The sequence below is a fragment of the Lissotriton helveticus genome, chromosome 2_1, assembly GCF_964261635.1.
Source record: "Lissotriton helveticus chromosome 2_1, aLisHel1.1, whole genome shotgun sequence".
Lineage (NCBI taxonomy): Eukaryota > Metazoa > Chordata > Amphibia > Caudata > Salamandridae > Lissotriton > Lissotriton helveticus.
In genome coordinates this window covers 190,784,852-190,796,947 of record NC_136059.1, presented here as the reverse complement: position 1 = coordinate 190,796,947, position 12,096 = coordinate 190,784,852, and the positions used below count along the sequence as shown (strand labels likewise).

Here is a 12,096-nt window from a genome sequence, read left to right as displayed (position 1 = left end):
GAATGAATATGAGAACTTCCAAGACGAAGGGCCGGATTCAGATCTCGGCAGACGGGTTACTCCATCACAGGGGTGACGGCTATCCCTTTCGCCGAAATATCAATCCCATTGTATACTATGAGATATATATTTCGGCAGAAGGGATATCCGTCATAGTTGTGACGGAGTGTACAGTCCGCTGAGATCTAAACCAGGACCTTAGTGATGAGCAAACTAAGAATATTCTCCTGGTTGAAAACTAGGAGACAGCAGAAAAGCTTCAGAATACCTTTCAGCATGTGACACAGTACGGCACTTTGTACCACCAAGCATGAATATGTGGATACTGTATGCAAACATCCAGTGTTACTCTTCCTCAGCCTATAAATAATGTCTTGGAAGTATGTGGAAGAGACACAGTTAATTATAAATGTTTGGAAATGCTTGTACGCTGAAAGGGGAAAGCAACCTTGATTTAAATGTTATGATCCATTTGTGGCAGAGACACAGGAGGATTGGCATCTTCTAGACTAGTGAGAATTCACAGTTTGCTTTCTGTGGACCACCCGGAGAGGCCCCAGTGAATCACTATTGGAATCCAGGGATCCCCAATGATTTAGTACTAGAAACTGGAACCCCCACCTAAGCATTTTCTGTCATTGGAACAGCAAAAAAATACACAACAAATAACGAAACAAATATTTATCAAACAAATATACAAATGATTAAATATTTAATTTAATTCCCAAAACAAATATAAAAAAGCCAGACTTTAATAAGAAAGTTGTAGCTTTTTAAAATTTAGTTAAGGCCACTCATTGTCTATACTATATTCTTTTTGATGCACTTGCTCTGCTCCCACAAATCAATCTAAGGATACTTGCTTAATTTCAAGCCTCTAATTTTTAAGATTCCTTCACATTTACAGAACGTTTTAAAAATGTAAATTATACATTTTTCTTCTTCAGATATATACACTTTATTTAGCTCTTCAAATTATTTAATTTTTCAACCAGTCACAGATCCCTGTGTAGGCACCGCAGAGTTCTAGGGGTCCCCGGATCACAGGTTAAGAACCACTGTTCTAGATTTTAAGAGATACCAATTAGTGTCAATATATAGACCAAGTGATTATTGTTGGATTAGGCAGCAGCCAAAAGGCAATGTAGTGTGGAAAAGGTCGTAATCAGTGCCAGATTCTGGCAACCTGTCTCTAAGCTGTTGAACCACATGTATTACAAGCAGAAGCTGCAGGATTCCACTGTCTGCTAGGATCCACACTGGACAATATACAGGACTCTAGTATCACAAGCTGAGGTTCAGATATGGAAAGTGCTGTCACTCTTACTCATCAAAACAAGTAAAAAAAATCACTGATGGTAAACTTATCACCTTGTTAGTCGATAACATCACATCCCGAAGAATTGTGACAGCCTCCCTTTTTAGGTTTCGCCTGTCGAAAGCTGCGCACCGCGCAGCTTTTCGGCGCAGGCGAAATCTAATGTTTACTGTATGTGTGTGTTGTCCCACCCTCTCTTTCCATTGGCTAGCTCCATAAATGGAGGCTAGCTATTGGAAGAGAGATCTGCTCGTCATTCTGCGAGCAGAATCGTGGGCGTTCCCGCGATTTTTACTCATCCCGCCCCTTTGCGATCGTCATGCGGCGGTGGGCGGTGGTTTATTTATTTTTTCTTCCAAGGTTAATTTTGGTCATTTCTTCAGGCCGACCGCCGCCGGAAGAAGTCCAGGTGAGTGCTCCCCTCCCCTCCCGCTGTCTGTGTGCCCGTTCCCGCCCCCCTTCCCCTGTCCGTGTGCCCGTTCCCGCCCCCCCGCTGTCCGTGTGCCCGTTCTTGCCCCCCTCCCGCTGTCCGTGTGCGGTATGTTCCGCATTCCAAGTGTGGACCCACAGAAGGCCCGAGGCAGGTCGGGTCATTTTGTATTTTTACTGCACAGTAAACTTGAGCAAGCCATGGTATGTATCCACTCTACCTGCATGTTTAATGTTCCTTAGATCGAGTTTATCTTTATTGAGTTAATCGTGCACGTTTAAACTAAACATGGGTTGACACTGGGTTTGTGTAATATGCACGTTTATTTTGTTAAGTCCCAGCCTCTCTGCACAGCTATCCTTATTAGGGTATTGTTGAAAAAATACACTTTCATTAATACACATCAAAAGTATGTTTATTTTCTCGGTTTTTATTATTAGTGTTTATGTAGGAGTTGGTGCGATGCGTGTAACCTACTCGCCTGCGTTACTGTGGTGCAGCGCTGTACACCAGGATTTTCTGTGCACTGGAGCATTAATCGTTCTTCTCACGCGATATCACTACCCTCCCCGGGTTACGTCCCACTGTTGCTAGGCAAACAGGCAGCCTCCAGCTCCGTCTATTTATAGTGCTTTGCTGTGATTGGCTGGGCTTGCAGTGCAGCCTGTGACGTCATGTGGTGTCACAGGGCGCGAGAGCGCTGAGGGCGGAACTAAGGTGACTCCGACAGAACTGGCTGTGGCCGGCCTAGCCCAGAGCCCGAGGAAGGTTTACAAACAAACATTGAGACATCTGTCAGTTGGACGCTTAGACACAGTAGTGATGCTTTCCTGCTGTCAATGCTAAAGTTTATACCCACTCAGTCGTAGCAACACTCCCTTTTACATCACCCCATTCACTCGTATTTTATTTCATCATACTTTGCTTTCGCGTGGTTTGTTAGATGATGGGATGTCCATACTAGACAGATGAGGCGCGTGTAAGCTATTGCACTCTCGAGTAATCTAACCATTTCTATAAACTTAGGAAACGGTTTTACAAATTGGCAGGGCTTAAACCAATAAAAAAACTGGTGCTCCGTAACATGCTCTGTCCTCTCAGGTGTGTACAATATGCGTTCCTCCACTAGTTCTCATCCATTCTTTCAGTTAAAGGTCACGATGTGTCAAAATAGGGACTTCTTGTTGTTTATATTTTTCCCTTTATTGTGAAGTACACTATGATAAATGTTAGTCTCTTTTCACTGGTATTTACTTTACCCACTTGGTCATCAGTATAAGCAGGGAGTGGGACTATATTTCAACCCTTGTCAGTATTAAAAAGGTCGATGGCCTTTCAGACTACTGGTTGTAGGTGTTTTAGCAGTGCCCTGCAGTGCTTAAAGGTTTTGGGACATAATTAGGCATAGTGTTTGGCTGCTGCATTCCAGCAAGTGCAAGGTTGCGATGGCATCTCATGTAGACCCTTTTTACATCTCGTCTACCAAACAGCCCAAGCTGTTTGATTTTGACCCCTCTCGGAAGTTCGTTATCGTTAGTCATTGTAAATTTGTAATATTTTCTTATACATTCCTTGCTTGCTGTGTTTGAAGGTGTGTTCTTGCCTTCTATGTTTTTCCCTACCTCTTCTCGCTTGCTGTGTTTGATATTGTGTCCTGCTATTTTTATAGCGTTCTATTTTGTAACATTTCTCTCCAGTAACATTACTGGTTCTGTTGTACAGCGCTCTGACACCTTTGGGTAAAGATGCACTTAATAAAAATGCATTAAATAAAATAAGCAGATGTAAGTACATGCTCATGAGCTGCTAACACCTACCTGGTGTTTATAGACCCGCCCTGTGCTGCTAGATATATGAATGCGGCAGAATCTGCCGGCCACATGGCTTCCAGGAAGCAGTGTGAACGCCTACGGTGGCTCTATAAACTCAGGCCGAGCCCCGATGCACGCTCACATGATCGATCTTCTAACTAGAAGCTATCTGTACAGAGAGAGTAGAAATCAGTCGGCAGCAATGTCTTATCTGAACGGTTTCGGTTCCACCTGCTATTTTTTCACATTCCATCCCCTTACATTTAAAATAAAGAACACCGTGCTCCTTTTGACAGAAGCAACATGGATTCGAAGCCTTATTGTAATGCACCTACTGCAGGAGTGGATTTGATTTAAAGGAGTGGGTGCTATTTGTGGAAAAACAAATCTGAAAACTACCCATGTGTACCAGAGGAGCGGTCACCCAAAAGTGGTGTCCATTGAGATATTTCGTTTTTCAAGTTTACGTTCCCACTTTCTCCCTTGCAGGTCCTTTCTTTTGGGCCTCCATTAAAGAAAGCTCACTGTCTGCAAAATCATTTTACATACATATTTGGACCTGTTTCAGTGCATGCCCTAAGCAGATGTAAGTACAGGCTCATGAGCTGCTAACACCTACCTGTATAGTGATTATTGATGTATGTGCTCTGGCTCTTACAAGGTGATCTCCTTTTTGATAGCATTTCCCATTCGCCTGTCACACTTCAGCCCTGTTTTCGGTCCGTTTACTGTAATTTCCATAATGTGTAAAACGTTAACAAGCAGAGGAAACGCTCTGTGTGTGTGTGTGTGTGTGGGGGGGGGGGGGGCTCTGTTGGCGTGTGTGGGTCTGTGTGTGTGTGTGTGTGGGTCTGTGTGTTTTTGTGTGGCATTTGCCAGAGATTAAATTATTGGCATTGTAAATGACAATGCCATTTATTTATCTGTTTTCAAAACCAACACATAAATACAAATTTTGTCATTTACAATGCCAATAGCTCAAACTTTTCAAAAGGCGAAACCATTGCATTGTAAATGCTTGTTTGAGCTGCTGCTGGCAGTGTTTTTATTTTGTAATTTTCTGAGACCCACTTATAAAATTTACATTTTAACCACAGAGAAAAGGGTCGCTAGGTTGGAGGAGTACAAAGCAAATTCTCTTAACTTGTCACCGATACGCCACCCATTCCCATGCACATAGCTATCTTAAAAAACCCAAGATGAATCCCAATGCAACCGGCTCCATAAGTTGATTGGAGCATTGAAAGTTTGATTGTACTAAATACATCTGATTTATAGTTAAATAGGGGCACTATAACTGAGCTACTTTTTCTGGTAACTTGTTGGATCAGTTAACTGAGAACAATCTGAGTGACTTGAATTTGAGGCTCATATGCAAAGGAATTAACCCAGCTCCCTTCCAGTAAATGTGGATACTCTCAGTTTGAAACAAGCCATATATGGCCATAGCCCATTTTAGACACAATGGGGCACATTAGAATGGCGGGCGGGCTTTGCCCGCCCGCCAGGGAGTGCCATTAGGATGTGCCCGCCACAGTGGCGGGCACATCCTGTATTTTCAGCATTGTATTGAAAAATGCCCATGCTAATATGGCTGGCGGTGTCTAATAGACACCGCCACCATGTTATCCCTTTTCCGCCCCGGCCGCAAGACGACCGGGGCGGAAAACAGGCGGTGTTTCCCACCGCTGCTTTCCCCTCCTCCATCGTAATATGGCGGGGGGGGGAATGCAGGGAAGGATGTCGGGCTGATTGCCTCCGCCAGGGTGGCGGTGGCCACCGCTACCCTGGCGGAGGCAATCCGCCCGACATCCTAATGGGCCCCTATATGTATGGTAGTTCCTACAAGAAAAGGATAGACTTCTATGGCCTGAAAAGAGATTATTTTCTATCTGTAACTGAACTTACTGTGAAACAGGATATCGAATGAAGCAGCATATTTTCTTTGAGTTGGGGGGTAATAAATAGAAATTGATTTTCTAATAGAGACTTCTACCTACAGATTCCTCACCTTTTTAATATTCCCCAGCAGTCGGATTGGATCCAGAAACTTTTCAGCAGTACCTATGAACACCAGTAGCGGGCACCGTGCAGCTCCTCACTGACTGAGTTACGCTCCGGAAATGATGTGTGGAGCCTATATACAAGTACCACTCCAGCGCACTGAGGCCAGTTCCTTTCATTCCGCTTCACCAGTTGCCAATACAGAACTCTCAACTGCCTCAATATTCTTGTCCACATTTTTTCGATGTGTAAGGGATGTTACACCCACCCCCCCAGACAGATTTTAAGCCCTGTAGAGTGTGTCGCAAACAAATATCTGTGACAGATCAGGTGTGCCTGTGGTGGATGGGATTGAGTCACACCTCTAAAGCCTGTAGTGTCTGCTCGTTGATGAAACTGAAGTACTACCAGGACACTGGCAAGTACTGCACAAAAAATATTATTGGAAAGTTTGATATTCGGAAACTGGGGCATCAAGATCACACCCATTAATACACCAGGCTACCCCGAGCCACTAGCCCAGCAGCATGCAGATAGAAGGTCAATAAACCGGACTAACAGGAGACACGGATATATCATCCAGATCTTCTACAACAAGAAATTTGTCATGAGGGTCCGAGATGGCCAACAAGGACAAATACAAATCAAACAAGAAACAGTTGACAAAGTAGCAGGCACAATTGACCAGGAGGTGAAATCAATTTATTACGAATATGCTCATGGAACTTCAACGGGCTAAATAGCAAGTTGGCAGACCGGGACTTCATAAACTATGAAAGGTCATTTCACATCATTGCCTTACAGGAGACATGGCTGACTGTTCCGCCACACTTGCAGGGATACTTACGCACCTACATCTACTTGGCTCATCATTAGCAGAGGAAGTAACAATATGGAACATCCCACAACAGCGTAATAATTAATCAGAAGTACCTACAAAAAACGACCAGCGCCTAATAGAGGAACTTGAACATCGAAACCTCAGAGCTGTGAATGGTAGAAGTATAGGCGACACTCCTCCGGCATTCACTCAACACTCACTAACCAAAAACTTGACGCTGGACTATACGTTTTTGTCTCTAACCCTTTTTAATGAAATCATTTCATTCAGTATGGGTGACAAAGCAGACAGTGATCACGGGCCTCAGGAGCTCACTCTTTGCACAAATAAGCCAAAACTCATGAGATGGAAGGGTCAGCCAGGTATGACCACCACAATCAATTAAAGGAAAATAAAATTTGTGCAAGCGACGCAAGAGAACTTTCAGCAAGCAGCAACACTTTTACTCGAATCTCGTGAAGGTGGCAATGAGACGGAGAAACGGACAAACTATATGAACGCCTTGGCAAAATCATTTGCCATCCCAATTAAATCAAGGACACAGCAAAGCCGCAGCGGCAATTCCAACTTTACCAGGATTAAAAGGAGTAAGACAAGGTAAATAAAAAATACTATTAATTATACGTTACGGCAGGTACGGCGGTCTCCAACTAAAACCTTAAAACTAGCAGCATTACAACAGCAGAAAAAACAGCTGAAGCGAGCGATTTGGTAGGCCAGGAGAGACAATGAGGACTCTCTATGGGCGAAATTGCATGCAGATTCCAAACGGAATGGCAGTGCAAGATTCTGGGAGACAATAAAAAGATTTACCCACCCAACACACGAGGGTCTGTCTTCAAATATATCTGAGGAGAATTGGGCCATCATCTACCTTGGAAATCACGTTCACCAAGAAAATATCTTATTACATATTGGGACCAGGTCAGAGACAATACAAGGAGAACTGCCAGGATTCATAACCTCCAATGATCGCCTCAAAACAATTAAAAGCTATATAAAGAAGGGAAGACAAGAAGGGGCGCCGGGCCCAAATGGTACCACCTGTGCTTTATAAACAAAATGCAGATCATTGGGCAAAAGCACTTACTCCACTGTTCTTTGAAGTAAGGCCTACTTCTTTCACCCTGGCGTGCCTCGATAATTTCACCCATTTTTAAGTCGGGTGATAAGACTCTGCCTAGGAACTTTTTAAGTCGGGTGATAAGACTCTGCCTAGGAACTATCCTTTAGTTGCCCTTCTGGATAATGAGGTAACATTTTTTGGAGTCACTCTGCTAGACGATTTGCAAAACTGGGCAGAAGACAACTCAATTATAGCCTTAAACCAAACTTGCTTCTCCAAATCTGTTGGAACGGTAACAAACATAATCACCATGGCTTTGTTAAGAGATAAGGCAGAGACTAGAAAAATGCCACCATACTTATGCTTTATCGATTACCGGCAACTTTGATCACGTAAACCGCAACAGACTTTGGTCAAAATTGTCTGGCTGGGGCATACCACAAACTTTACTAAACCTGCTAATTACTCTCCTTAGTGGAACCTGGATCCAAGTAAAGTTCGGGGACAGGTCAGCCTAAACAAGGAAGATACCAACAACAAAAGGTCTCAAGCAAGGCTGTGTGCTGGCCCTGACCCTATTTAAGCTATTTCTTGCAGACCTTATCCCGCTACTGAACGCCAGCAATTCGCTATTTCCAAAAGTAGGGAATCTAGGTTTACCATGTCTACTTTATGCTGATGATTTAGTTCTGATCAGCCAAACGAAGGTGGGTCTACAGAATCTTCTTAACACTACATTTGATTACTCTGAGGCAAATAATCTGAACATTAACTTGGAGAAAACCAAAACTATGACAATCAAAGAGAATTCAAGAAAACACCTGTCTGGTTTTGGAGTTAGATCCGCATAGACTCAGTAAAATAATATAAATATCAGGGAGTGATCATCGACAAAGGGGGGCATTTGGCTGCCCAAAGGGACACAATCAAAAAGAAGGGAATAGCCCTAGCAATTTCATTGAGAAACCTTAACTCCAAACTGAGCAGCTCCTTACTTACCCCACTGTTCGAAGTAATACGGGCAAAACTCCTGCCTACAATAACCTACGGGAGCGAGGCACAGAGGGGAAGGGGCTCCAAAATCTTGGATGGTGTGGTTGCAAAACTGTACAGAATAATCTTTGGTCTACCAACAACAAGAGTCTGTCCAGCACATATTAGGCTCGAGTGACAGACAAGCTGTGACAGTCATCTTTTGGGACAAAGTAAGAAAAATCAGAAACCCTAAACTGGTATTTGTGGTCAGAACAACAACAGAAAAAAACATCACCAACAACAAAATACCTATTAGCAAACCTGACCACCCTGGGCCTCCTCGAGCTTTGGGAAATATCTATAAGCCACTGCCTTCTCAAAAAAATAACAAACAGTAAAGAGTCAATCCTGGATCGAAGACAAGGCAGCCCTATCCAGAAGATCGCACGGCTGGATGATCCTGAGCTCCTATACCCATCTCGCTGCTCAAAAATACCTAGCCTCAGGGTTTGCCAAATCCATTAAAATACAATTGTTAAAGTACCGACTTGACTTGATACCATGCATAAAGCTCTATCCACAATGGTTAAAAAAACAATTCGATTCCATCTGTCGCCTGTGCTGAGCAGCACAAGAAGATATGCTGCACCTGCTCTGTATGTGCAAAGAAATAACACAGGAAAGGAAACAGCTTTTAAAGCCACTTTTTAAATCGGAGAGTTATCTGCACACGGAGGCAGGCCATGCAGGCGTGCTTTGCACCAGGGGACACGCAGTTGAACTGCCATCTGGTAAAATATTTGAGACAAGCAGAGAAGAGAATGCCACAAAATCAAGATGCTGACTCCCAGCCGCTAACTTTGGACAGAACAACATTATAGTCATAAAGAACTGAGTCGGAGGCTGCTAAACAGATATTTTGCACAGATTTTACGGATTTTCAGTAAATTGCTTTATACTATTTTTACTCTGTAGCAATAGTTTTAATTAACTATGCTAAATAAACCCCTGCCTCCCCCGCCTCCCAAGGTCATCCCTTAAAAGAGCCTGTAGACAGGCTGAGAGACTATGGAGACAATCGTTTGATCCTGAATTAAAGGCCTGCTACCTTGCTAAAACTAAAATCTACCATAGGGCGGTGTGTAGAACACGAGCAGCCTTTTATGCCCAAGAGTTTCAGAATAGTTCAAACCCATCGAAACTTATCTTCAAGGTGTTAAAGGATTTGATGGCCAAGAGGACAACGGCGGCGGAAATATGCTCGGACTCCCATTGTGAGGGTCTGGCCTCCTTTTTCCTCGAGAAAGTTCAAGCCATCTATCGAACTTTCTCGACGGGCTTTTCAACTTCAGTACGGGCCAGCTGTATCTTGGGAGACAGTGAGTGTCTTACTTTTCTGCCCTCCCTATCTATGGAGGCCTTTGACTCCTTGAGCCTTAAAATCAAGTCAGGATCTCCTGCAGACCCGCTGAAACCGGCCCAGCTTAAGAATATGGCGCCGCTCTGTCGTACTCCGGTGCTTTCTCTGATCAACCTGTCACTTTCCTCTGGGATAGTTCCTATTAGGTGGAAGCAGGCTGTAGTCACACCTATTTTAAAGAAGGCTACCCTTGACCTCCTTAAACCCGAGAACTATCGCCCCATCTCCTTGCTTCCTTGGGCTACGAAAGATGCTGAGGCCCATGTGAACGGCATCCTTGCAGATCATCTCACTAGGGCCAACATTCTTGACCCTACTCAGAATGGGTTCCGTGCGGGTCACAGCACGGAGACGGCCCTATTGTGTATGGTCGAACATCTGCGTTCTGTGCTTGATGCGGGTCGGACGGCGGCACTACTGTTATTAGATCTTAGTGCCGCGTTCGACACGGTCTCGCACAGGATTTTGCTTCAGAGGCTTGAGGAAGTGGGGGTTACGGGCTCCGCTCTATGCTGGTTTCGATCTTTCCTTGCTGAAAGGTCATTCCAGGTTGCGATTCCGCCCGGCAAGTCCAAATCCTATCCGTTAGACCTGGGGGTCCCACAGGGCTCATCGCCGAGTCCCACTCTATTTAATCTTTATGTGAGGCCGCTGGCTGCGGTCGTCAAGCAATGGGGCCTGACGATGGTCTCGTATGCAGATGACACGCAGCTGGCGGTCACGCTGAGTGGGGACTCAGACATGGAGGCTCCCAGGTTCTGTGACAGCTTACGGGCATTGGCTAACTGGATGAACTCCAACTGTCTCCAGTTAAACACCAAAAAGACTGAGGTTATGGTGGTTGGCAAGCAGGCGGCGCTGTGGGGTGATAAGTGGTGGCCTTCTGAACTAGGTGTGACCCCCTCTCCAGTATCGGAGATAAAAAATCTAGGGGTTTGGCTTGATCCGACCCTCGGTTTCATCTGTCATACCAAGAAGGTGGCGGCTTCTTGCTATGGCATCATTAGAGGACTAAGACCCATCCTTACATTTTTTGATGCGTCCACCAGGCAACTGGTGGTTCAAGCATCAGTGTTGTCCCTGCTGGATTATGCCAGCTTGCTTTTGGCTGGGATCAATCAGTCAGAACTCACCCGGCTGCAGCGAGTTCAAAATGCTGCAGCCAGAGTGGTGATGGGTCTGGATCACTGAAATAATATCGACTACCAAAATATCGACTACCCAAAATATCGACGAGAAAATATCTACAACCAAAATATCGAGTTTGTATGTACAAACAGGTAAGTACAAAAATATTGAGTACAAAATATCGTTAACAAAAATATAGTTGTAAAAAATATCGACTTTAATAAAAAACAATGTTTAATTACATTAATATAAATAATTAATTACTAAAATATAATTAACAATACTTAAAATAACTTAATTAAATAATTAATGAAAGTAAAAAAATAATATTTTTTTATCATATTTCTTAAAACATATATATATATAGTAACAAAATTTAATTAAATAGCCAATATTATTAACGTACAAATACAAAAGAGTAAAAATTACTATTCCCACTGCAAAGAGTGCAACAGTGGATATATGACGTTACAACGCAACTTTTACAACGCACTACCATTACAACGTAAGTATTGGTAAGTATATAATAATTATTTTTAATTTAAATTATTTATAATTATTTAAATATAATTTAATTTCATTTCATTAAATTAAATTAATGTAAATTTAATTTTACTTTATTTTTACACTGTACCCCTGTACCCCTGTACCCCAAAACTGACCCTGAACCCTAAAAAAACCCTTTACCCAAAAACCCAAAACTGACCCTGAACCCTAAAAATACCCCTTTACCCAAAAACTAAAAACTGACCCTGAACCCTAAAAATACCCCTTTACCCAAAAACTAAAATCTGACCCTGAACCCTAAAAATACCCCTTTACCCAAAAACTAAAAACTGACCCTGAACCCTAAAAATACCCCTTTACCCAAAAACCCAAAACTGAACCTGAACCCTAAAAATACCCCTTTACCCAAAAACTAAAAACTGACCCTGAACCCTAAAAATACCACTTTACCCAAAAACTAAAAACTGACCCTGAACCCTAAAAATACCCCTTTACCCAATAACTAAAAACTGAACCTGAACCCTAAAAATACCCCTTTACCCAAAAACTAAAAACTGACCCTGAACCCTAAAAATACCCCTTTACCCAAAAACTAA

General features: G+C 43.1%; 1 protein-coding gene across 2 annotated transcripts in view; it reads right to left on the bottom strand.

Annotated features, from left to right (window-relative positions):
* The window catches only part of FAM219A (family with sequence similarity 219 member A), a 518,113-nt gene that overhangs the window by 24,812 nt on the left and 481,205 nt on the right, over window positions 1–12,096 (bottom strand). The gene's annotated exons all lie outside the window — the stretch shown is intronic.